This window comes from Oncorhynchus tshawytscha, linkage group LG07 (genome assembly GCF_018296145.1).
Source record: "Oncorhynchus tshawytscha isolate Ot180627B linkage group LG07, Otsh_v2.0, whole genome shotgun sequence".
NCBI classification, from domain to species: domain Eukaryota; kingdom Metazoa; phylum Chordata; class Actinopteri; order Salmoniformes; family Salmonidae; genus Oncorhynchus; species Oncorhynchus tshawytscha.
In genome coordinates this window covers 48,996,417-49,018,706 of record NC_056435.1, presented here as the reverse complement: position 1 = coordinate 49,018,706, position 22,290 = coordinate 48,996,417, and the positions used below count along the sequence as shown (strand labels likewise).

At 41.2% G+C, this 22,290-nt stretch overlaps 1 pseudogene; it reads right to left on the bottom strand.

Annotated features, from left to right (window-relative positions):
- Positions 1-2,277: 2,277 nt before the first annotated feature.
- Positions 2,278-22,158, bottom strand: LOC112254700 (annotated as a pseudogene).
- Between the last annotated feature and the right edge of the window lie 132 nt (positions 22,159-22,290).

The window sequence follows — 22,290 nt, the reverse complement described above, 5'->3', positions numbered from 1 at the left end:
AGCAAAAATGATCCAGCTCACCGAAAAGACTCAGAATGCCCATCACTAAAAATTGGCACCCAGGATAACACAGGGTGTTTGGTTTAAATTTAACAGAAAATTCCACAATGAGGAGATAAGCATGTTCGGAGATCAGCATAAGATCATAGGGTTTATGTAAATCATACCACTATTTATGAATGTATTAACTGCTACTACAAGTGAGCGTTAAACAGATTAATATCGTATTTTTCAATAGACTTCTTTCACTTCTAGAAAATCTGCATATCCACTGATCTGATATTTTTAATATTGCAGCATATTAAAACGGAGACTGTGGTGTCTCCGATTTTGGAAATTAACTAGCAACTTTCTACTATGTTGCGAAGAAAATAGTACTATACTGTAGTCAGACAAGCACTACACCTGCTCATGGGACTCTGAGGTTCCGTCTACACCTATCAGGCAAATTATAGAGTAGAATTTACATTTTTCATTGACCGCTCAACTCTCAGATATGAATAACATGAAATACACTCTGTAATAATGTGTGCTTCAGTATCAAGACTGAAGAATAAAAAACAACAATCTGCCATTTTGAACAGATTTAATTATCCAACAGTGTTACCTTGTGGTAGAACAAACCCCCTACATTTACATGCTATTATGACGACACTTAAGAAATGGCTCCCCAAAGGAAGGACATACAACTAATGAAAGTTTAATCCAAACTTTCATACAAAAATCTAAGAAACTGTCACATTTACATGGCTTTGGCATAAGTAGCACTAATATAGATACATACAGTTGAAGTCAGAAGTTTACATACACTTAGGTTGGAGTCATTAAAACTAGTCTTTCAACCACTCCACAAAGTTCTTGTGAACAAACTATAGTTTTGGCAAGTTGGTGAGGACATATACTTTGTGCATGATAAGTAATTTTTCCAACAATTGTTTACAGAAAGATTATTTCACTTATAATTCACTGTACCACAATTCCAGTGGGTCAGAAGTTTACATACACTAAGTTGACTGCCATTTAAACAGCTTGGAAAATTCCAGAAAAAGATGTCATGGCTTTAGAAGCTTCTGATAGGCTAATTGACATCATTTGAGTCAATTGAAGGTGTACCTGTGGATGTATTTCAAGGCCTACCTTCAAACTCAGTGCCTCTTTGCTTGACATCATGGGAAAATCAAAAGATATCAGCCAAGACCTCAGGGAAAAAAAGACCTCCACAAGTCTGGTTCATCTTTGGGAGCAATTTACAAACTCCTGAAGGTACCATGTTCATCTGTACAAACAATAGTACGCAAGTATAAACACCATGGGACCATGCAGCCGTCATACTGCTTAGGAAGAAGACGCGTTTTGTCTCCTAGAGATGAACGCACTTTGGTGTGAAAAGTGCAAATCAATCCCAGAACAACAGCAAAAGGACCTTGTGAAGAGGCTGGAGAAAACAGGTACAAAAGTATCTAAATCCACAGTAAAATGAGTCCTATATCGACATAACCTGAAAAGCCGCTCAGCAAGGAAGAAGCCACTGCTCCAAAACCTCCATAAAAAAGCCAGACTACGGTTTGCAACTGCACATGGGGACAGAGATCGTACTTTTTGGAGAAATGTCCTCTGGCCTGATGAAACAAAAATAGAACTGTTTGGCCATATTGACCATTGTTATGTTGGGAGGAAAAAGGGGGAGGCTTGCAAGCCGAAGAACACCATCCCAACCGTGAAGCACGGGGGTGGCAGCATCATGTTGTGGGGGTGCTTTGCTGCAGGAGGGACTGGTGCACTTCACAAAATAGATAGCATCATGAGGTAGGAAAATGGTGTGGATATATTGAAGCAACATCTCAAGACATCAGTCAGGCAGGAAGTTAAAGCTTGGTCGCAAATGGGTCTTCCAAATGGACAATGACCCCAAGCATACTTCCAAAGTTGTGGTAAAATGGCTTAAGGACAACAAAGTCAAGGTATTGGAGTGGCCATCACAAAGCCCTGACCTCAATCCCATAGAAACATTTGTGGGCAGAACTTAAAAAGCGTGTGCGAGCAAGGAGGCCTACAAGCCTGACTCAGTTACACAAGCTCTGGCAGGAGGAATGGGCCAAAATTCACTCAACTTATTGTGGGAAGCTTGTGGAAGGATACCCGAAACACTTGACCCAAGTTAAACAATTTAAAAGGCAATGCTACCAAATACTAATTGAGTGCATGTAAACTTCTGACCCACTGGGAATGTGATGAAATAAATAAATAACTTCCTCTATTATTCTGACATTTCACATTCTTAAAATAAAAGTGGTGATCCTAACTGACCTAAGACAGGGAATTTTTACTAGGATTAAATGTATTTGGCTAAAGTGTATGTAAACTTCCAACTTCAACTGTACATACATACACAATATCCCTTTTCAAGTGATTCCCTATCCTGGTCCTAAATGCATTTTTGCATGTACCAGCTCAACCTAAACCAATCTGTATGGGGGAAAAAAAGGAAAAACAGAATTAAAACCAATTCATTGTCTTATATGCACTGTGGAACCTCATGATATGAATGCCAATTTAAACACGACTAAACTGGTGTTATGGTCCTGTAGTTTTGAAAGTATAATTGAGGGTCTTTGAGATAAGATTCACCTTAAAATACCCAGCAGTGGAAAGGTTACCAAATATCACAACCATTCTCAGTGTGTGGGTGTCCTGCTCTTACTCCACTGTATAACCATGACCAAAGGGGTTCTGGGTTCCTTCATGTGGACCTCATTGCTCTGTATGTAGGAGCTGGCTGGGCAGTAGACAAAGGCATGTGCCTTGGCCTCTGCTCCACTGAGGAAGCACAGCTCTCTCTCTCTCTGCTGGTTCATCTTAGCTGCTTCTGCCTTGATGAGTGAGATCAGCTGCTGGTTGATCAGGAATACAAAACGAAGACCGGCAATCTGGAGAGAGAAATTACTTGTGAGGTTCATGTATTATAAGAGGTGGCTGTTGTTGTTTATGAAATATACCCTTTGCCACTTTTAACAGATTTCTCAATCATATTCCCTGCCATTTAAGTTGTCCAGAACCATCCACACACCTCCACCACAGAGTTATTGTTGAGTTTCCACGTGTAGCCAGACAAGACTGGTCTGCCGTCTATGTAGATGGGCCTGCGGCCTTCGTTGGCTATGAAGAAGTCTCCGTTGTTCTTTATTTTAATGATCCCTGTACATTATGGACATAGAATTATAAACCAGTTATAAACACACAATGACAGACAGTCACATTTTAACAGGGTATAATTTCACTAAGGTGACATGAGTACAAGACAACCACTGCCCTGTAGAGTCCAGATAATACTGGTTGTTCAGCTTCAGACCCAGATAATGCAGATAGGGGGTGTGTCTGAAATGCATCTTATTCTTTACATAGTGCACCATTTTTGACCAGGGCCTATAGCGCCACCCCATAGGGTGCAATTTCAGACACAACCAGTGTTAAATGAGGACCTATGTCATGGTGCTGCATGTGATGTAGTGAGTCACCTTGTTTCCTGGAGATCTTCCAGGCAGGTCCTTCCAGAGACAGATCTACATCCATCTGCTTGTCCTTGGTGGCTCTGCCCAGGGTCAGGGTGATCTAGAGGAACAGTCAGATCAGCTTCATAAAATACAGGACATTTAGCAGACCAAAGCAAGTTAGTCATGTGTGCATATATTTTCATATTTTGTAAGCATACATTTCCATATAATTAACCTGCTCCACAGTCATCTTACTATGGTGCTAATATAATTTGGTCTTGGATGGTCTAATGTAAATTCAGTTAACTGTCAAATCTGAAATTAGCTGCTCACCTCTCGTGACCTCATAAGGTAGCGACCCATCCGGCCTCTCAGCGCTGCCAGTGTCTGGTTGTCAAAGTCTGGAGAGTTCATCCCTGAGAACAAAACAACATAAAGGGCTAGATTCTATCAGATCCGCACTAGCCGACACCCGCATAGCGGTTGTTTTGATGGTGTCGGAACTGCGTTATAACGGTCAAATCCACAAGCGGCTCCTTGCGTTGGCAGTGTTCGAAAAGCTATTGGTCGTAACGAAACCACCCGACTTTATAATCGGACAAGTCCAATGCAGCCATGTTAGAAGTTAATGCAGCCGCGTTAACAAGTTCTATTGTCTACACCTCAATTAGACTGATACTAGGCTATAAATCCCCCCTGTCCTATTCGAGATCCTTATTCTATCCCACCTCAAAACCATCACAGATGCCCTCCTTGACCCCCTGCAGTTCGCCTACAGAGCCAACAGGTCACTGTCAAAATGGGTCTCCAATTAAATAAAAATGTTGTGTTTGTGTTGGAAAGATTAATGCTGAAGAGAAAAAAATATCCAATCAGGATTTTCTTTGGTGGTCTCTGGGTAGAAAAACCTAGCTAGCTCAGTCAGCCATTGACTAGGCCTTCAGAAGAAGGCCTCAGCCATACAACTGTATTAGAGCCGAATTTTGACTTGCAATGGGTGGGGCCGTTTAGCTATCTCTGAAAATAATGACTGAAACATTGTTACGTGTAAACATTTTAACCCAACTGGCCACAATGTTCTTTAAGCTACACACAGATGAATGCCTATTTTATTTTTTCCATCTCCACTGAACAGAATTAGCTGTTTTGGGGTGCAACAAGACAACAGAGGGGTACTTTAGTTTCAGGGCACCATACACATAGCGCCTGTTGTACAGTCAGTTCCCCCACTGAGCTTTAGCGTGTTAGACGCTGTCTGTCTGGAGGAGTGGCTTCGGGACAAGTCTCTGAATGTGCTTGAGTGGCCCATCCAAAGCCCAGAATGAACCCGATCTAACATCTCTATGGATACCTGAAAATAGCTGGGCAGCGACTCCCCATCCAACCTGACAGCACTTGAGAGGATCTGCAGATAATGGGAGAAACTCCCCAAATACAGCGGTGCCAAGCTTGTAGCGTCATAACCAACAATTTAATCAATTTTAGAATAAGGCTGTAACGTAACAAAATGTGGAAAAAGTTAAGGGGTCTGAATACTTTCCGAATGCACTGTATTGCTCACCTATGATGCTGTCCACCAGGACCTGCCAGCATGGTAGCTCCTGTTCCAGCTGTCTTATCTCCTTCTTCTGATGGCAGTCAGAGATCATCAGCTCTGAGAGTGAGGAAGGGCAGGAGAGATGACGCAAGGAATTTCTACTCCAATAAACCATTAACATGCATTCAGTTGCTCTGAATTTGGTCAATGAAGCACCTTAGACTCCTTTTTATGTGTTAGTAATGTGTAATTTATATACAAGGTTCTATGGTTGAGTAACCCACCATGCTCCAGCACCTCATCCCTGCTCTCCCTGGGTAACGAGACAGAGACACTGATTAAAATGACCGACACGGGAGGAGCTCTGAATTTAACCTCAGGGAAACTTTAATTAATTGTGGTCAGAACATTTCTCTTACTTTAGCTTAGCATCATCCACCAGCTGCTCAGCATCAGAGAAGTTGGTTTCCTTTAGGGAGAGGTTGAACTGCAAAAGAGAATCAAACCATACAATAAGGCTCAAGTCACTTAGTTTAACAGTCAAACATTTGTGTATAGTTAACTTTTTTTAAAATAAATATAGTAACTACACTCCATGGATGTCAAGTGATGGGCTAACAGTGTCCCAAATGGCACCACTACTTTTGACCAACTAAAAGGGAATAGGGTGCCATTTGGGATGTAAACTGTGTAATGAACAGATAAGCCCAGTTGAGTTTCTCTCACCACTCTGGTCCTCCAGCAGATAATACTGTTTGAGTAGCTGCCAGTGCACCAACAAGCTCTTGGGAGTGCGGGAGGGATAGAACACACTGGGGTGCTTACTCAGCATCTCCTGGAACACCTCCAGCTTGGGCTGACTGCTCTGCTCATCAGAAGAAGAAGAAAAAGAAAACACGTATTTAAATAAATGCACACTCACTTCTTCAAACGGACACAAATACAGTGCTATCAATCACACACACGTATTTCACCACAATGATTTTTCCAGCCTCATTAAACTTAGTTAATGACCGAACCATATACACACACACAAGTGCATATAAATGACTATATGCACTTGTATATGAAGTCCACACCATATGTATTTGGACAATGAAGCTGAAATGTTACATGTGGCTCTATACTCCAGCATTTTGTATAGAAAGTCATTTTTTATTAAAGTGTATTTTCATACAGATCAGCTTTAATATTGCATATTCGGGAAAGTATTCAGACCCCTTGACCTTTTCCACATTTTGTTATGTTACAGCCTCATTCTAAAATGGATTAAATAAAACATTTTCCTCAGCAACACACACACACAATACCCCATAATGACAAAGCAAAATTACTTTATTATTTTCACCTAACCCTTCCATCCCTCCCCTAAGTGGAGTAAACTAATGGACAGCAACACTTAGGCTTCTACTTCCAGCTTATACATACTATATACATTTTACGGACTCTTGTTTGTTTTTAGTCCCATCCTTCAGCTCCACTCAACCCCTCCCATCTACCTCTCAACTGTGCTGATTCACAAAAGTTCTGAACCTCTATTCTAATAGAATCTACATATTGCAAATTAAAGAAACATTTTTGCTAAGAGTATAATTATTACGGATGCACGATATATTGGTGAGCATATCGGAATTGGCCGATATTTGCTAAAAATGCCAACATCGGCCTCAGCCCGATGTCTAGTTTAACGCTGATGTGCAAAACCGATGTCGAAGCTGACGTGCATAGCTACATAACGTAGGTAGATGACGTAATGACGCCATGAAAAATACAGCGCTACACAGAACAAAAATATAAACATACTAAGAGCACACTACCAACAACTACAGTGGGGCAAAAAAGTATTTAGTCAGCCACCAATAGTGCAAGTTCTCCCACTTAAAGATGAGAGAGGCCTGTAATTTTCATCATAGGTACACTTCAACTATGACAGACAAAATGAGGGAAGAAAATCCAGAAAATCACATTGTAGGATTTTTTTAATGAATTTATTTGCAAATTATGGTGGAAAATAAGTATTTGGTCAATAACAGAAGTTTATCTCAATACTTTGTTATATACCCTTTGTTGGCAATGACAAAGGTCAAATGTTTTCTGTAAGTCTTCACAAGGTTTTCACACACTGTTGCTGGTATTTTGGCCCATTCCTCCATGCAGATCTCCTCTAGAGCAGTGATGTTTAGGGGCTGTTGCTGGGCAACACGGACTTTCAACTCTCTCCAAAGATTTTCTATGGGGTTGAGATCTGGAGACTGGCTAGGCCACTCCAGGACCTTGAAATGTTTCTTACGAAGCCACTCCTTCCGTTACCCGGGAGGTGTGTTTGGGATCATTGTCATACTGAAAGACCCAGCCACGTTTCATCTTCAATGCCCTTGCTGATGGAAGGAGGTTTTCACTCAAAATCTCACGATACATGGCCCCATTCATTCTTTCCTTTACACGGATCAGTCGTCCTGGTCCCTTTGCAGAAAAACAGCCCCAAAGCATGATGTTTCCACCCCCATGCTTCACAGTAGGTATGGTGTTCTTTGGATGCAACTCAGCATTCTTTGTCCTCCAAACACGACGAGTTGAGTTTTTACCAAAAAGTTATATTTTGGTTTCATCTGACCATATGACTTTTTCCCAATCTTCTTCTGGATCATCCAATTGCTCTCTAGCAAACTTCAGACGGGCCTGGACATGTACTGGCTTAAGCAGGGGGACACGTCTGGCACTGCAGGATTTGAGTCCCTGGCGGCATAGTGTGTTACTGCTGGTAGGCTTTGTTACTTTGGTCCCAGCTCTCTGCAGGTCATTCACTAGGTCCCCCCGTGTGGTTCTGGGATTTGCGTGGTTGGTGAGATCTTGCGTGGAGGCCCAGATTGAGGGAGATTATCAGTGGTCTTGTATGTCTTCCATTTCCTAATAATTGCTCCCACAGTTGATTTCTTCAAACAGTCTTCCCAGCCTGGTGCAGGTCTACAATTTTGTTTCTGGTCTCCTTTGACAGCTCTTTGGTCTTGGCCATAGTGGAGTTTGGAGTGTGACTGTTTGAGGTTGTGGACAGGTGTCTTTTATACTGATAACAAGTTCAAAGAGGTGCCATTAATACAGGTAACGAGTGGAGGACAGAGGAGCCTCTAAAGAAGAAGTTACAGGTCTGTGAGAGCCAGAAATCTTACTTGTTTGTAGGTGACCAAATACTTATTTTTCCACCATAATTTGCAAATAAATTCATAAAAATCCTACAATGTGATTTTCTGGATTTTTTTTCTCATTTTGTCTGTCATAGTTGAAGTGTACCTATGATGAAAATTACAGGCCTCTCATCTTTTTAAGTGGGAGAACTTGCACAATTGGTAGCTGACTAATGAATGAATTTGATTTGACTAAATACTTTTTTGCCCCACTGTAAATAAGTTCAAGTCGAGCAGTCATTTGAAAGAGTAAGAACATTTCAGCGAGACAACTCAAAGGCAAAATCCAAACGCAAAGATAATGTAATTCCTTGCCCTTGACAATCAACCGTTCTTTGTCGTGGGTGATGTTGGCTTTCGCCGACTGGTCAAGCACCTTGAGCCCCGGTACACACTACCAAGTAGGTGCTATTTTTCAGATGTTGCCCTACCGGAGTTACACAGTATTGTTGAAACACATCCAGGAGCTACTTGCAATGGGCATCACTGCTATTAGCTTCACGACTGACATTCGGACCAGCGATATCAGCCCCATGAGCATGCTGAGTCTGACAGCACAGTCAGACTCAGGAGTATTTCGTACTGAGGAAAGCCATATTGCATGCTCAAGAATGTGTTGGTTCTCATACCGCTGCTGCCATTTCAATGGCATTTGAGAACATGTTTGAAACATGAACACGCTCCTAGCGCCATTCAAACAACTGACTCGAGAAATAAGCTCTTCAACTGCGTCTGCAGCAGACATGATACCCTCTGTCATGGCTGCCTGCTCAACAAAACTGCCGACACATACCGTGGGGTTAAAACTTACAAAAGTATCCGATGCTGTGAACAAACGATTCTGTGGAATTCTCTGAGCCTCTTTACTGTGTTGCCACCATGCTCGATGCTATGTACAAGGACGACTACTTCGATGCAGACAAGAAACAGCGTTTACGTGAAATGTTACATACACAGCTGGACAAGATGGAAACGGACACGGTGACAGTGCACATCGAGGACGAGAGGCCACGGACAGACAGAGCTGAAACTTCACTGCTTGACATGTATGAAGAAATCCTGGTAGAGAATGAACAAATGAACAACGAAACAGCACAGCAAGTAAGTGAAAGAAATAGGTTTGATTATGTTTTACTGGTAATAGGGACATACTGAAATGCCAACAAAATACATTTTTGGTCAGTGTGTGTAACCTTTATTTAACTAGGCAAGTCAATTAAGAACAAATTCTTATTTACAATGACGGCCTTCCCCGGACAACGTTGGGCCAATTGTGCACTGCCCTATGGGACTCCCAATCACGGCCGGATGTGATACAGCCTGGATTCGAACCAGGGACCGTAGTGATGCCTCTTGAACTGAGATGCAGTGCCTTAGACCACTGCATCCATGTGTGTGTGTTAACTATTTAACTGTACTAGAATGCTTAAAAGGCCACAAACATTATTAATAAATTGGTTATTGTTAACTGTATTGTTTTCTTTTGGCAAGGAAAATATAGGATATCGCTATCGGCCAAAAATTTAACATCGGTGCATCCCTAATAATTATATTATTGATCGATTGACTATGACTTTTAAAAATCACCCAGCAGTGCTATTTTCAGAGTTAGTGCCAGGTAAATGTTGCAATTCTTCAGCCATTCCTGAACCAAAAACAAGCTACATATGGACAGTACGAAAACAAATGATCTAATGATTGTCTTTTCACAGCAAAATCTACAGAGCTGTGATGGTTATGTAAAATGGGGTATACAACATTCTATTTTGCATATTAATTTCAATAAAAAAATTATACGTTTTGAATCTGGCTTAGTTTTGTGAATCGTTTCATAAACCATGTGCCATAGAATCGGTACATCGAAAATATCGACCCAACTATTTTGCAATTTATATGGCACAGCTGTCAATTTCTTGGTTCTTAAATGAAACGGGTATTCCTTTTTTTATGTCACATTTTTCTTTAGCCAATTTTGGTCTTTCACGCAGGGCCGACAGACAAGTTCCTTACTTTCTGCTCCTTCCACTTGCCTCTTCCATTTTTGCGGTAATGCTGCAATTAGTTGGTTGTAGTTTAGAGTAGAGCAGACATTTACATATGTTTTTGTTAGCTGTGTGACTTAACACCACCAGTCCTACTTATCTAATTTACAAAGTTTATAATTTGTATTTTTTTACATTTGTTTTATTAATTAATATACTTGAGTTTAACCATAATATTTGTTGTATTTTCTGGTGGATTAAACTGAAATTGCAACCAATTTACTATGGCTTGTTTTAAGAAATAGCAATATTTGAGGATGATTTCATTTTCAAATAACCGAAAGTGAGAGGTTGCAATCTGAAAAAAGGGAAAAAGGCCATTCTTGAACATGGGGTGAGGCATTCTTACTAATCTGCTGGAGAACTAGTCCGGATTAAAGTATAACTGAAGCCTTTAGTGACATCTAATACTTAAATATTTCATTTCTGCCCTCCGAATTCATATTCATTAAATAAATAGGCCGTTCCAAATAAAATATTTTTTTGCTAATATAATTTTAAAAACACTAGTCGGTAGGTGTAGGCAAGGTCATAAGCAAATACATATGTTGTACCATTTAGAAATGAAAGCACTTTATGCATCTAGTCCCCGTCATTTGAAGAAATCTTAAGTATTTGGATAAATTCACCTATTGTGTATTAAACTAGTCAAATGTTTAGTATTTGGTACCAGATTCCTTGCACACAATGACAACATCAAGCTTGGGACTCTACAAACTCATTGAACGCATTTGCAGTTTTTGGGGGGTTATGTTTTGCCAAATAATAACTGAATGATGACTGGAGTAATGTGTTCAGAAACATCTATTCTTACTTATAATATAAGTGACACAACATTATTCACCATTCAGCTCCTATTGTGCAAAATGTAATTCAACACAACGAAAACAAACTGCAAATGCATCCAGCAAGTTTGAAGAGTCACAAGCTTGATGTAGTCATTGAGTGCTAGGATTATGGGACCAAATATTACACTTTTGATTTCTTTAATACACTAGAAGTAAATGTCTAAACACGTAAGACTTCTTTAAACTAGATACATGTGCTTTTATTTCTAAACAGTACAATAGGTATGAAAATACCCTCAAATAAAAGGTAACATTCTGTACTCAAATTCAAAATGCTGGAATAAAACCAAATTTAAATATGTTTAGCTTCAGTGTGCAGACTGTATTTGGTTCTGGCTTATGGTGTTTATTTAACCATCTCTGAACTGTGTGTATGATTAAAAGGTTGAGATGTAATGGAGAGCATCAAGCCTTTACACAAGTCTATATTTGGGCGTTGCTTTGTGTAGGAGCTGACTCACTCCATATTTCAAGAGCAAGATCTGGGCCTTTCTTCCCCTCATTTGACTCCATATTTCAAATCACCATAGAAACCCAAGACTCACTCACTGAAAGAATCTTAGCCAGCAGAACCTCCTCAGCCTGACTGAAGAGCGCTTTGCTCTGGATCGCAGCAATGGCCTCTGGATGAAGCTGTCGCATCGCCTGCCATGCCAACCTACAACACAGAGAAAGGGGTAGAACATATCCACAGATTCATTTTCCTTTACTTGACCAGTCAAATCAAAGAGAATATGTCAACTATTACATTCACATTCTTGAGGTTAAATAACTACGGGTAAAACAGATTTGATTGTGGTGGTTAAAAGTGGTAAAGGGAGAGAGAAAGACGAGAGAGGAAGGAAAAGGATATGAAGTGGATAGTAGGAGATGGCCATGGGTAGCGATGTAGTCAACTTAACTAAACCTTGAGTCTGAGTCCCAAGTCCTTTGTGTTTGAGTCCGAGTCCTTTATACCCGAACCACAAGTCCCTTGGTAGTGCTAAAAGCTGCAGTACAGCTTTTTACTTTTACCCCTTTTTCTCCCAATTTCGTGATATCCATTAGTTAGTCCCATCGCTGCAACTCCAATACGGACGAGAGAGAGAAGAGAGACGAAGGTTGAGAGCCATGCATCTTCCGAAACACAACCCTGGCAACCCACAAAGCCTCACTGCTTCTTGACACACTGCTCACTTAACCTGGAAGCCAGACGCACCAATGTGTCGGAGGAAACACCGTCCAGCTGGTGACCAAAGTCAGCTTGCAGGTGCCCTAAAACATGAAGTAACAAGGATGCGCTCCGTACTAGAGGTCGACCAATTATTATTTTTCAACGCCGATACCGATTATTGGAGGACCAAAAAAAGGCTATACTGATTAAATCGACCAACTTTTTTATTTATTTATTTATATATATATATATATATATATAAAATAATGACAATTACAACAATACTGAATGAACAATGAACACTTATTTTAACTTAATATAATACATCGATAATCAAATTAGTCTCAAATAAATAATGAAACATGTTCAATTTGGTTTAAATAATGCAAAAACATAAGTGTTGGAGAAGAAAGTAAAAGTGCAATATGTGCCATGTAAAAAAGCTAACATTTAAGTTCCTTGCTCAGAACATGAGAACATATGAAAGCTGGTGGTTCCCTTTAACATGAGTCTTCAATATTCCCAGGTAAGAAGTTTTAGGTTGTAGTTATTATAGGACTATTTCTCTCTATACCATTTATATTTCATATACCTTTGACTATTGGATGTTCTAATAGGTACTTTAGTATTGCCAGCCTAATCTCGGGAGTTGATAGGCTTGAAGCATTGCGAAGAGCTGCTGGCAAACGCAGTAAAGTGCTGTTTGAATGAATGCTTAAGAGCCTGCTGCTGCCTACCACCGCTCAGTCAGACTGCTCTATCAAATCATAGACTTAATTATAATATAATAACACACAGAAATACAAGCCTTAGGTCATTAATATGGTCAAATCAGGAAACGATCATTTCAAAAACAAAACGTTTATTCTTTCTGTGAAATACGGAACCGTTCGGTATTTTATCTAACGGGTGGCATCCCGTTAGTCTAAATATTGCTGTTACATTGCACAACCTTCAATGTTACGTCATAATTATGTAAAATTTTGGTAAATTAGTTCGCAATGAGCCAGGCGGCCCAACCTTTGCATATACCCTGACTCTGCGCGCAATGAACGCAAGAGAAGAGACACAATTTCCCTAGTTTAATATTGCCTGCTAACATTAATTTATTTTAACTAAATATGCAAGTTTCAAAAAAATATACTTCTGTGTATTGATTTTAATATAGGCATTGATGTTTATGGTTAGGTACATTCGTGCAACGATTGTGCTTTTACCGCAAATGCGCTTTTGTTAAATCATCCCCGTTTGGCGAAGTTGGCTGTCTTTGTTAGGAAGAAATAGTCTTCACACAGTTCACAACGAGCCAGGCGGCCCAAACTGCTGCATATACCCTGACTCTGTTGCACAGAACGCAAGAGAAGTGACACAATTTCCCTAGTTCGTTCATTCATTCATGTTAGCAGGCAATATTAACTAACTATGCAGGTTTAAAAATATATACTTGTGTATTGATTTTAAGAAAGTTTGTTTATGGTTAGGTACACATTGGTGCAACGACAGTGCTTTTTTCACAAATGCGCTTGTTAAATCACCCGTTTGGCAAAGTAGGCTGTGATTCAATGATAAATTAACAGGCACCGCATCAATTATATGCAACACAGGACAAGCTAGATAAACTAGTAATACCATCAACCATGTGTAGTTAACTAGTGATTATGTTAAGAATAATTGTTTTTATAACATACATTTAATGCTAGCTAGCACCTTACCTTGTCTTCTTGCTTCACTCGCGTAACAGGTAGTCAGCCTGCCATGCAGTCTCCATGTGGAGTGCAATGTAATCAGCCATGATTGGTGTCCAAAAATGCTGATTACCGATTGTTATGAAAACTTGAAATTGGCCCCAATTAAAATCGGCCATTCCGATTAAATCGGTCGACCTCTACTCCATACGGAAGTGTCCTGATGAAGTAGATGCTAAGCTAGAGGACTATTTTGCTAGCACGTACTGGAATATGTTCCGAAATTCATCTGATAACATTGAGGAGTTTACCAAATAAGTCACCGGATTCATTAATAAGTGCATCAACGAAGTTGTCCCCACAGTGACCATATGTACAGTGCCTTCAGAAATAATTAATACCCTTGACTTATTCTATATTGTTGTGTAACAGCCTGAATTCAATGATGTTTCAACTTGTCATTTTCAAATTATTACATCAGTTTGTATTGAGGTGTGTTACACCTCCTCATTAATTCACATACAGTACATTCGGGAAACATTCAGACCCCTTCACTTTTTCCACATTTTGTTACAGCCTTATTCTAAAATGGATAAAATTGTTTTATTTCCTCAAGCTATACACACTACCCCATAATGGCAAAGCGAAAACAAGTTTTTAGAAATGTTTCCAAAATTATAAAAAAATAAATAAGAAATACCTTATTTACATATGTATTCAAACCCTTTGCTATGAGACTTGAAATTGAGCTCAGGTACGTCCTGTTTCCATTGATCATCCTTGAGCTGTTTCTACAACTTGGAGTCTACTTGTGGTAAATACAATTGATTGGACATGATTTGGAACGTGACAAAATGTGGAAAAAGTGCAGGGGTTTGAATACTTTCCGAATGCACTGTAGAAGTAGCCCATTTCACTGTTACGGACAATTTATGTTAGAGGCTTTACTGAGCCGGACAAACTTCTCTCTCCGCCGAGAGCCAAAGCACTTCCCCAGTGTTTCCCAAGATCAAGTATGCAGAGATTTGCGCATCTCCAGTCAGAACAGGCCTTGCAGAACCTATTCCCCCTGGCACATTTTCCAGCTGGCGCCCACAATGCCTTCATTATTGTTTTCCTTTCAAATAATAACTTTGGATGTGTGCTTTCCTATCAAAGTAAATGCCTTATTTTCTGTATATCGTTTCTACTGTAGCATACCGTATGCATGTATGGAGCATAAGGTCTTTACTGTTTTATTCACACATGGTGACAAATCATGCATTTCGAATCTTGCTTTGAATGTAGTGGTGCGTGTAAAATCATTTTTTTAAGGTTGTACTGAGTATGATGAGCTAATGCTAAGATATTTGCAAGCTAGGTGTGGCGTCATGTTTGTTGACATCGTACAATGCATTCTGGGTGTCACGTAAACGGCTCTCAGACCTAAGATGTTATAACAAAATGAGGTGAAGGGATGGTTCACTCATCTGTCAAGTAAAGGTCCGGAAGTGAATGATGGTAGACGACACACCCCTTTCAACTTGCATACTGCAAACAGACCAAACTCACCGTCTCCTCTCCATCAAACCTTTGTTTGATGTGAAGAAAAAAAAACATGGCGGCGGGCACAAAACAACCCATCATCGGATTACTTTAGCTTTTTAGAAAGTGCTTTACTCTATTATTTTGATCAATGGTGAGCTCACCTGTGATGTGAAGAATTGTAAATAGTAATTGCTATTAGCTAAATCATATTATGGTTTCTGTCAGCCCAGAGTTAGATAAATATGACCACTTGTGTTTGGCCAATCTTTCCTCAGTTAGCGCTAAGACTAATGTAGCCTACAATTTCCGGTTTGGATGATTGTGTTATGCTGTCGCTACTTTTGTGAATGTCTGAACACTCAAACGTTGACTGTTGCAACAATTGTAACTGGTCATTCTAAAAAAGCGTTCTAATCACACAGGTTTGAGCATACGCTACAGGGACCACTGTAGAATGTGTTGGTACGCGTCAAAGGGTTAAACAGGTTAACATTTGCAAGGCAGCGGGGCCAGACGGAATACCAGGCCGCATACTCAGAGCATGCACTGAACAGCTGGCTAGTTTCTTCACTGACATTTTCAACCTATCCCTGACCCAGTCTAATACCAACTTGTTTCAAGCAGACCACCATAGACCCCATGCCTAAGAACACCAAGGTAACCTGCCTAAATGACTATCACCCCGTGGCATTCACATCTTTAGCCATGAATTGCTTTGAAAGGCTGGTCATGGCTCACATCAACACCATCATCCCAGAAACTGGACGCACTAATTCGCATACCGCACCAACAGATCCACAGAGGACGCAATCTCTATTGCACTCCACACTGATCTCACCCACCTGGACAAAAGGAATACCAATGTAAGAATGCTGTTCAATGACTAGAGCTCAGCATTCAACAACAAAGTCCCCTCCAAGCTCATAATGTGACTATTGAGAAATTTTAAGAGACTAAACTGCTGGGGGGGGTCAACCTAGACAGCAAGCTAATGCATCATGGTCAAAACATATTGACTCAATGTTTGCTAAAATGGGAAGAGGTCTGTCCATGATAAGGCGTTGCTCTGCTTTCTTAACATCTGTCAACCAGACAGGTCCCACAGGCCCGAGTTTGGTTGCACCTGGACTAGTGTCCAGTTGTGTGGTCAGTTGCAGCAAAGAAGAACATAGACAAATTGCACTTGGTCCAAAAAGGAGCAGCACGTATTGCACTTAGATGTACATGCAGGGTGAATGTCAATGGCATGCATGTCAATCTCTCCTAGCTCAAAGTTGAGAGATTGACCACATCGGTATTAGTTGTTGTGTGAGGGTTGAAGGTACTCATCTGTCTGTTCAAGCAGTTGGCACACAGTTCTGACACTTCGAACACTCATCGGTATCACACAACATGCAACCAGAGGTCTCTTCACAGTCCCCAGGTCCAGAACAAAGGCTGGGAAACACAGTATTAAATAAAGCCATGACTAAATGGAACTCTGCCACCCCAGGAAACTCAAGCTAGCAATTAAACCAGATTAAAAAAAGATAAAAGAACACAGGGACTGTGAAGAGACAAATGTTTATACATTTTGTATTGTATCATGTATGTGATAAATTGTTGGGATATGACTGTGATATGTGATAGTCTCGCCTGGCTATATTAAGATGAATGCACTAGCTGTGGGTCGTTCTGGATGGGAGTGTCTGCTGAATGGCTAAATTGTAGTGTAAATTTAATGCTATGCATGTACATTATTCATTTTCAAATATGTTGTTTCCTGTTTGAACCCCAGGTAGAGTAGCCGATGCCTCTGCAGCAGCTAATTGGGGATCCTAACAAATACTAAATATCAAGCTCAGGACCCTGGGACTGAACACCTCCCTCTGTAACTGGATCTGGACTTCCTGATGTGCCGCCACCAGGCGTTGAGGGTAGGCAACAACACATCCGCCAGTCTGATCATCAACACAGGGACCCCTCAGGGGTGTGTGCTTAGTCACCTCCTGTAATCCCCGTTCACCCACGACTGCACTGCCACACACGACTCCAACACCATCAAGTCTGCTGACGACATGACTGATCACTGACGATGATGAGGCAGCCTATAGGGAAGTGGTCAGACCTGGCAGTGTGGTGCAAGGAAAACAACCTTTCCCTCAACATTGATGGGGCTGTAGTGGAGCGGGTCGAGAACTCCTCTGCGTCCACATCACTAAGGAATTAACATGGTCCCCCCACACAGTTGTGAAGAGGGCACAACCATGCTTCTTCCCCCTCAGCAGCCTGAAAAGATTTGGCATGGGCCCTCAGATCATGAAAATGTTTTACAGCTGCACAACCACTTGATACGGCAACTGCAAGGCACCCGACCACAAAGCGCTATAGAGGGCGGTGAGTACGGCCTAGTATATCACTGGGGCCGAGCTCCCTGCCAATAAGGACCTACATACCAGGCGGTGTCAGGGGAAGGCCCAAAATAAATTATAAGACTTCAACCACCCAACTCAGACTGTTCTCTCTGCTACTGCATGGCCTGAACCAAGTCTGGAACCAACAGAACTATGAACAGATTCTACCCCAAGCAATGACTTCTAAATAGTTAATCAAATGGCTACCCAGACTACCTGCATTGACCCTTTTTTGCACCAACTCTCTTGCACTGACAATGCCCACACACTGGACTACATCTACTGCTGCTACTGTCCATCTGGTTGCCTAGTCACTTTACCCCTACTATACGTACATAGCTACCTCAATTACCTCATACCCCTGCACAATACCCCATAATGACAAAACGAAAAACATTTTGCAAATGGATTAACAACATAAATAACTTATTTAAAGCATTCAAACCCTTTGCTATGAGACTATAAATTGATTTCAGGTTCATCCTGTTTCCTTTGATCAACCTTGATGTTTCTACAACTCTGGTAAATTCAATTGTTTGGACATGATTAGGAAAGGCACACACCGGTGTATACAAGGTCCCACAGTTGACAGTGCATGTCAGAGCAAATACCAAGCCATGAGGTCGAAGGAATTGTCCGTAGAGCTCCGAGACAGGATTGTGTCAAGGCACAGATCTGGGGAAGGGTAGCAAAAAATGTCTGCAGCATTGAAGGTCACCAAGAACACAGTGGCCTCCATCATTCTTAAACAGAAGAAGTTTGGAATCACCAAGACTCTTCTTAGAGCTGGCTGCCCAGCCAAACTGAGCAATCGGGGGAGAAGGGCCTTGGTCAGGGAGGTGACCAAGAACCCAATGATCACTGACAGAGCTCTTCTGTGGAGATGGGAGCACCTTCCAGAAGCACAACCATCTCTGCAGCACTCCACCAAATCAGGCCTTTATAGTAGTGGCCAGACAGAAACCACTCCTCAGTAAAAGGCACATGACAGCCCGCTTGGAGTTTGCCAAAAGCCACCTAAAGGACTCTCAGACCATGAGAAACAAGATTGAACTCTTTGGCCTGAATGGCAAGCGTCACATCTGGAAGAAACCTGGCACCATCCCTACGGTGAAGCATGGTGGTGGCACCATCATGCTGTGTGGATGGTTTTCAGCGGTAGGGACTGGGAGACTAGTAAGGATTGAGGGAAAGATGAACAGAGCAAAGTACAGAGAGCTCCTTGATGAAAACATGTTCCAAAGCGCTCAGGACTTCAGACTGAACGTGTAACACCTGCACAGGATCGGTACATCCGAACATCACACCTGCGGGACAGGTACAGGATGGCAACAACTGCCCCAGTTACACCAGCAACGCACAATCCCTCCATCAGTGCTCAGACTGTCCGCAATAGGCTGAGAGGCTGGACTGAGGGCTTGTAGGCCTGTTGTAAGGCAGGTCTTCACCAGACATCACCGGCAACAATGTCGCCTATGGGCACAAACCCACCGTCGCTGGATGAGAAATGTCTGGGAACTTGCAGGTACCTTGGTGGAAGAGTGGGGTAAGATCTCACAGCAAGAACTGGCAAATCTGGTGCAGTCCATGAGGAGGAGATGCACTGCAGTACTTAATGCAGCTGGTGGCCACACCAGATACTGACTGTTACTTTTGATTTTTACCCCCCTTTGTTCAGGGACACATTATTCCATTTCTGTTAGTCACATGTCTGTGGAACTTGTTCAGTTTATGGCTCAGTTGTTGAATCTTGTTATGTTCATACAAATATTTACACATGTTACGTTTGCTGAAAATAAACGCAGTTGACAGTGAGAGGACGTTTCTTTTGTTGCCGAGTTTACATCCATAGAAAAATCATCTGGATACATCAAACACATTGAGTTCACAATTTACGTTAATTCGAGGTCAATGTTTACACAGTACCCTAACTGCAAAATTCCAATGATTTATAGCACTGATGATTCAGTTATATACTGAACAAAAATATAAAATGAAACAATTAACATTTTTACCGAGTTACAGTTCATAAGTAAATAAGGCAATTGAAATAAATAAATTAGGCCTTAATCTACAGATTTCACCCAACTGGGCAGGGGTGCAGCCATGGGTGGGCCTTGGAGGTCCCCACCCAGATGATTCCGCAGGTGAAGAAGTCAGATGTGGAGGTCCTGGGCTGGCGTGGTTACACTTGGTGTGCGGTTGTGAAGCTGGTTGGAGACGTACTGCCAAATTCTCAAAAACGGAAGCAGTTTAAGGTAAATAAATTAACATTCAATTATTTGGCAACATCTCTGGTGGACATTCCTGCAGTCAGCATGCCAATTGCACACTCCCTCAAAACTTGAGACATCTGTGGCATTGTGTTGTGTGACAAAACTGCACATTTTCAAGTGGCCTTTTATTGTCCCCAGCACAATGTGCACCTGTGTAATGATCATGTTGTTTAATCAGCTTCTTGATATGCCACACCTGTCAGGTGGATGGATTATCTTGGAAAAGGAGAAATGCTCACCAACAGAGATGTAAACAAATTTGTGCACAAAAGTTGAGATACGCTTTTTGTGCATATGGAAAATGTCTGGGATTTTTTATTTCAGCTCATGAAACCAACACTTTACATTTTGTATTTATATTTTTGTTCAGTTTATTTCAATAGTGTATCTTAAATTATCTTTAAGTCTGTTACCTGTAGCACAGCATTGATGAGCAGCAGGTCGTCGGTGGGTTTCCAACGTCCCAGGTCTTTGGTGATCTGGGGCTGTTTACTCTTTTTCACCCTCTTGGCAATGGGTGGGGGGGTGATCATCATGGTGAGGGGCAGCGTGAGGGTCGTGCTGGACTTGGACACCTAACATAAGGGGGCATGGAGGAGTGGAACCAATGAGGCATCTCCTTCACCTCATTCAGCATTTACTCTAGTAGGCATTTTGTCATCTTCCAGACACCCTTATTAGGTACCACCCTTACATGCCATTTAATAGGGTGATGATCAAGAGTCTAGAAGCAAAGACCTGACCATATAAAAGCATAATAGAGCAAATTGAACAACTACCGGTATCTCCCTCTACATTTCTCTTATGAGCTACCCACAATAACACCACCCTCTCTTTGGATTCAATTCCTCCCCTACACCTTCTTCTTCTCATTGAATGAGGGTTTGCTCCCAGAGCAGCGGATTGGCTCGATAACAGGTGGACCCTTGACCCTGCTAGATGACTTGGCCAGGCTGCTCTCCACCAGCTCATCATCAAACTTCTTCCTCTTAATTGACCTGGGAGTAAGAGAGGCACAGGTTAGATATCATATAACCACCAGAGCGGCCACAGACAGCAACCCTGAGCGACAGTGGCTTGCGAAAGTATTCACCCCCTTGGCATTTTTCCTATTTCGTTGCCTTACAACCTAGAATTAGGTTGTATCATTTGATTTACACAACATGCCTACCACTTTGAAGATGCAATTTTTTATTTATTTTTTGTGAAACAAACAAGAAATAAGACTAAAAAACAGAACTTGAGTGTGCATTACTATTCACCACCCAAAGTCATATCACAGATTCTCAATTGGATTGAGGTTGGGCTTGAGACGAGAGAGTAAGGTATCAGTTAGTGATGGGCGGTAAATGGGAAGCATGTGCGGATAGCCAGCTAGCTCAATGTGATAAATATAAGCTCTACTATGCAGCTATTAACTAGCTTGATTTGAACAATATTGATAGGTGTCCCAAAAGCCAGCGGTCTAATCTGGTTTAATGAAGCTAGGAACAATTCACATCACTCGCTAGCTAAAGTTAGCTAGCAAACGTTGGTTATAACAGTAACGAAACAGCCTCTTCGCTCAATCTCTACTTACCTCGTTTATCAACCAACTAGAGTCTAGCCAAGCATATTGAACTTCGAATAACACAATTGATATACGAATATGTTATCTTATATTCTTCTTCGATCGGGTTTAACAGCGGTTGGCATCCAATGTCAATGGTGCACTACCGCCAATAACTGGACGGGGTATTGAATAATGTTATCTTTCCTTTCTCGCCTCCAGACCGTAGTCGTCCCGACTAATGAATGCTCTGGGGTAATTCCCACATTTGGGGATCTTATCCACTGCTAATGACGAGTTAGTCTGGAATTCCACTGAAGTAGTTTACATGTATTAAACTTGTACACCATGTGATGTAGTCAGAATGATAAAATAACGGGCGTTACTCACAGTTCCCCTACATCTCCTCCGGACAACAATTGCGTAAACAAATTGAAGATAATTTACTGTTACCCAGAATGCACTTAAATGTTTTAAAGTTATACCCCTAGTTTACCAACAATAAGAAACAAAAAAAAAAACGTTCCGGGAAAGGGGGAAATCGAGAGCATACAAAATAAAACACGTGAACTAAATTAAACATAAATAAATAAAATAACGTCACACT